We start from the raw sequence: 5,826 nt of genomic DNA on the forward strand, positions 1-5,826 counted from the left end.
CACACTGAAATGAATGAAGGCAAGCAACCACTCCTGTTCTTACTGCCAGAAATTCAGAGAGGTACTTGCGAAATGCTCTGATTCAGGTACCAAAATAACACTATAATTATTCTTATATTATGAATTTTATATCGAGTAGAAAAAGAAAAAATATCAAAATATTCCTGCATTGCAGGGAGTTGGTGACTTGATGACTGGGGTCCCTTCCAATTCCACGATTCTATGATAATAAAAAACCTTCTTGTTGCCTCCTATGCCAACCAGGTGAATGCAGGCAATTCAGAATACAGCCTTCTACAATGGTTAATAAACCACAATGACTAACTGATGTCTGTTTTTAAGTTTATAATGGGTTTTATTGTTTTATTGTATGGTTTTAAAGATTTATTGCTATAAACCTCTTCGCTATGACACAGTGGTATGCAATTTTTTTTTTAATCATATTTATTAAAATTTCCAATAATAACAGAATAGAAAAAAATAGAAAAGATAAAGGAGAGAAAGAAACAGAAAGACCAATTTTAAACCCTTATTTTCATAACCTTCTTTCTAGGACTCCCTCCTTCCCCTCCCGACTGTATTCCCCTTTCCCTAAGTTGGTTCCACAAGTTCTCATTCCCAATTTAAACCTAATATGTTGTGCCTATTAGCCAATTTAAATTACAATCTTAACATCACTCCTCATCTTTAACAAAATAAAAAAAAAAATTTCCCCAAGATCTACCCCGTTTCCTTCCACGAATTCCCCCTTTTTTTCAAAACATGTTAAATCAAAATACCAAAGTTATATAGAAAGATAAAAGATAAAAGATAGAAGAAGATTCAAAAAGTTGGTTACATAGCCTTTGGATTCTAGAATTCCCCCTCCCTTCCCCGGTTTAGATTCCCCATGTCCATCAGTCTATATGTTGTCGGCCTGGAGGTCTCAAGTCCACAGCCAAATTTTCCTCAATCCATCTTGCCGGTTTTCTTTAAATTTGCTTGTTTTGATGCTGTTTAACTTCAAAAATCCAGTCTAATAGAGGCCTTTAATTTCCTTTAGTCATAGTTGCTCCTCCCATTGTTCTTTCCGTGGCGTAGTTGGTCCTTTGCTCTTTTATTTCTTACTTTCTCAGGTTTCTATCTTGTTCAGCTGCAAAACCATTCTTATTCTGAAATCTAGTATCTCTACAGAGGTTTGTTATTCAGGAACAAAAACTTACGTCCAGTTCCTACCTTGCTTCAATAGAAAAATTCTATTGTGTTGTCACCTCTGTAGACAAAACAATATTTCAGTTTAGCTGCTTTCCCAGGAGATAAGTCCTGTATCCATCCCAGAGTAGTTTTCCACGTACGCCACTTGTAATGTCCCAAAGCCCCTCTAGGGGGTTGCAGTAACTTTGTATCCTCTAATCCAAAAGTCAAGTTGTTGTTTCTTTTCCCCCCCGACATTTTGTATCCATATTTATGTCCAATTGTAACAAAATTTACCAGCAAAATGCTTATAACAAAGTCCTCTTTATGTTCTCAAGATTTGACAGCTACTTTGACAGCTGTCAAATTCTCCATCTCTCTCCACCAGGTTCTCCGAATCGCCCCAGGTTCCCAGAGGGGGGTTGCCTTTTCCCTCTCACCCTCGACTTTTCTCCTCCAGCACAATTCTTGTAGTATCCCATCGTGGAATTGATATTTTTTGTCAGCAATAAGCTTCTGAATCGATCTTGGTTTCTCAGTCCTTGTTTTAGCATGTTTACAATCAGGGAGGGGACTGACTTCCTTTTTAGATCCCCCCCGCTCGTGCTGAATCCAAAAAAAAATTCCTTTTTATTCTCCTTTTATACCCGGTTACCCAATTACTCATGGGTTGTTGTTAAATAGCCGAATTTTCTATGGAAGAAGCCAGCGCTCTCCGACGAATGGCATGCGGCTGCGCTTGGCAGGGGAAGTGATAGACTCACAGCACCACGCCGCTCCCCGGCACCCGATCCGTAGCCTTTAAAAAGGCTCCTTCACGAGTCGGGAGGGCGCTAACGGTACCAGCCGAGTCCCCATGTCCACGGGCTCCGTGCCCGTGGTTTTTAAGGGTCCCCGCGTCGCCGGCGCGGTAGGACCCAGCCCCTGCCGAGCAGACTCCCTCCGGAGCTCGGAGGGAGTCCGCCATTCGGCGATGGCGCCAACCCGGAAGTCCCCACAGTGGTATGCAATTTTTTAAAATATAAATAAATATACACAAATAATAGTTTGAAAGATAGACAAGTAAACATGCAAAAGGTTCCAGACTGGTGCATAAAAAGCCATTAGGTATATACCCCGGCATGTGAGCATCATTGCTGATGTAAGGCAGTATGTACCACATACTACATGTATGTACCACATAACACATACAGAGGCAGTATGTACCACATACCACATACAGAGCACCATGCCTTTGGGTGTGGGAAATGCATTTGTTCTGCCTCAGGCAGGGAAAGTGCTGTAGCCTAGTGGCAGAATGCCAAGATCCAAATTTGGGGAAAGTACTCTTAGGTGAGAAAACCCCAGCAAAATGTTTAAAATCACAAGATACGTAGCAAAGCAAAGCAAAGCGTGGAAATAACAGCTGCTATACCTTTAAAAATGCCCTTCCAAGTTCCAAGACCACATGTTTGGCAAGTTAAAAATGGTTTACTTACAAACTCTCCAAAGGTCATATTCATGTGCTTTGCCATGCAGCATTCAGAAAAAGTTGCACAGGTAGTAAAACTTAACTTAGTTCCTAGATTATTGGTATAGGAGCTCAAGAGTTGCTGGCAAGACCCATGCAGTTGAGCTGAAGTTTCTCGGTTAGATTGGAGGGAACCATGGGCTTGATTACTTATTTCCTCCCAAGGTAAGGGAAGTGACATAGCTAAGCCTGGCAGGATAGTTTACTCTATTGTATTAACCCCTTCATGCATGAATTAGACTGCTTTATCCCTCAATTACTTTCCTCCTTTACCTTCTGTCTTTGTTTGTATCAGATTTCTTAATATAACAAACAGTTGGGACCATGTGAATTAGAGAGAGAAACAAATCTGGTTAATCAAATAATGATTTTTTTTCAGGCAATGAAACGGGGAGAATATTGTTAAGAACATAAAAAGAGCACTGCTGGATCAGACCAAAGGCCAGCATTTTGTTCCCACAGTGGTGAACCAGATGCCTATGGGAAGCCCTCAAGAAGCAGATGAGGCTGTTGAGTATAATTGGCTTAATTGACACTGAAATGAAAATGCATGCGTCTTGATGAAGGTTTAAAATGGAAAATGGCTAAATGTGTATTGCTAACATTGGTGGTTTTTCACAGCAGGTTTCTAAAGGACTCTGAGCTGTACCTAGTTAATGATTAGCTGTTTATTGTTTCCCGACTCTATGCTGAGAGTGAACCTTAGATCAGGTGACAAAGGTACTGAGTTGCAAACTCGCCATCTTGAAAGCTGTGGTGTTTTTAAGTCTTCCTGGCCACAGGGAACAGAAAACGTAAACATAGCTTTCAAGGAAAAGATCTCTAGAAAAATGGATGTAGTTGAAGAGAGAGAGAGACCTTTGCTTATCGGTCTGTTTGGATTATTTCGTATTTTCTAAGATGCCGAGCCTGTTCTGGACAGCACAATACATTTTGGTTTTATCTTTGATGCTTATGTTCTGTTTTTAAAGAGTTCTGCAAGTAAAACTCTGACTAATATTTTTATGGACCCAAACAATGGTTTCTTCCAAAAGGAGTCAGTTCTTATGCTTCCAGTCGCTTCAAACTGTGCAATACTGATATCTGCAACATGGGCCAATACAGTTGTTGCTTTCCGGCAACTGATATTCAGAGCCATACCACCTCCAATACCAGAAGCAAGATTATAGAACAAACATTGAAATGTTTTCAGTTCATTTCATGCTGTTCTGTATTATATAAGATGTTTCTGCTTTGCAGATTTTATAACCCTCAGGGTGAAGGATTTGAGAAGAGGCCAGGGTTCAAATCTAAATAGAAAGGTTTTTTGTTTTTTTTTAAGTCCTTCTGACCTTCTGACCATGATCTGGTTATCTGGGGGAAGGTTGTTTCCAGAATGGGAAAGACAACTCTTGCTTTCTTTAAACAAAATTTAACTGAAAAGACCTTTCACATTTGCACACAAATACCCAAATAGATGTGTTATTGATTTCCCCCTCCTCTCTTCTCGGTCCATGTCCCAAAGGCCTGAAACTTTGTTTGCCTTTTGGTAAAGAATCTGGACTTCCCCCAGAGAGTTTATTGGCAAATTATAAATCTGTCAGGTTCTTCTGCTCCAAATAATAATTTTAAAAGGAATTGAGTCCAACTACATATTGCAGAGTTATGTGTGTCTTACCCCCATTTTAAAAAAACTGAAAAGTAGCCTATTAGGCTACCATGGGGAGGGAGAAGGATTTTTAAAAAACAAAAAACCATTGCCTTTTCTGCCATTTGTTTGCTTAAAATAAGCCCCCCCCCCGCCCCGCCCTCACAAACTGCTTTCCCACATGCGTGGAACAGTTACGGGGTTCTCTGTATCTTTTTCCCTCACAAAGAGAAAAACTGTTGGGTGGTGGAAACACAGACAAACAAACGGTAGGAAGGGAAGGGGTTAACCAGGACCTCACTTCCTGCTATTTTCCTTTCCAAAGCAGCCTCAGAGGCTGCTTTTAAATTTATTTATTTTTTAAAAAAACACATACAACAGAAACTTACAAAATTGTGTGTAGCAAGAAATAGCCATGGCATATATGTATACTGGCAAATCCTGCAACAAGAATTCCACCATGAAATTCCCTCTCTCTCCTATCTCCCAATTGCATAATGCGTATAACAACAGTGTCTCATACAGAATGTAAACATGAATTGAAAGTGGAGACACCGTATGTACTTTTATGTGTTTGTTTGTTACACAAGGAAGCCTTTAATAAAAACTACAGTAATTAAAGTTTGGCGTCCGTGTACCACCCTTCATCCGTAGACCTCAGGGCAGTTCAAAGCACCTTGACCACTGGCCAGGGCCGTGTTTACCCGGGGGTGCAGGGGGGCCTGTGAACTCTGGGGGGCGGCAAATACATACTGGTCCCTCTTGATCTGTAGCCCCTCTCTGTTGCTCTCGATTCCCCCTCCCCAAAAAAGCTCAACAACTCCCCCCCCCCAGAAAAGGGAGTGCTGAGTGGATCTTTGCTAAAGACAGCTCTGCCACTGACCTAAGCAAAGATATCAAAGCGGTGCACCTTACATGAGCTATTCCTCACAAATAAAAGCATGCACAGTGAGAGAAAATAACATTGCTGTAGATGCTGTCCTAAGAAGTCAAAGCGACAGGTACTAAGAGCCATAATCATTGCAGAATCCAGCAAGGCAGAGCCAGACAGAGCTGAGGAGAGCAATCAAATGGGCATTAATTTGACAAGCAACTGACTTTCAGCCCAGCCACTACCAAAGCCAGGGCCTGCCAAGACTCTCCATTTGGCCTCCCAAATGGAACCTCAACATGTGCCATTCACAATAGCTGACCTTTGGTGACGAATGATTACAGCCCTCATACTGATCTGGTCTTCAGTTTTCTAGGTATTTTCTTCAGAAAATTAAAGAGATCGTTGTTTTCTCTTGAGAAGAGATTGAGGCGCGGGGGGGGGGGGGGAGCAAGGCGACAGCGGAGGGAAATGGTAGGTGCTAGAAGGGAATTATTCTAGACCCACGTAGCTGGCAGCGTTGCTGCATGTTGCTAACTAATTTCATGGCTCTTTGCCTCAATTTCATCACCTATCAATCAAACGAGAAAATAGTATTTATCTATCCTTCACAAAGCTCCGTTCGTTAATGTTTGTGAAGTTCTC

The sequence above is a fragment of the Podarcis bocagei genome (assembly GCF_964188305.1).
Source record: "Podarcis bocagei genome assembly, chromosome: 10".
Taxonomy (NCBI): domain Eukaryota; kingdom Metazoa; phylum Chordata; class Lepidosauria; order Squamata; family Lacertidae; genus Podarcis; species Podarcis bocagei.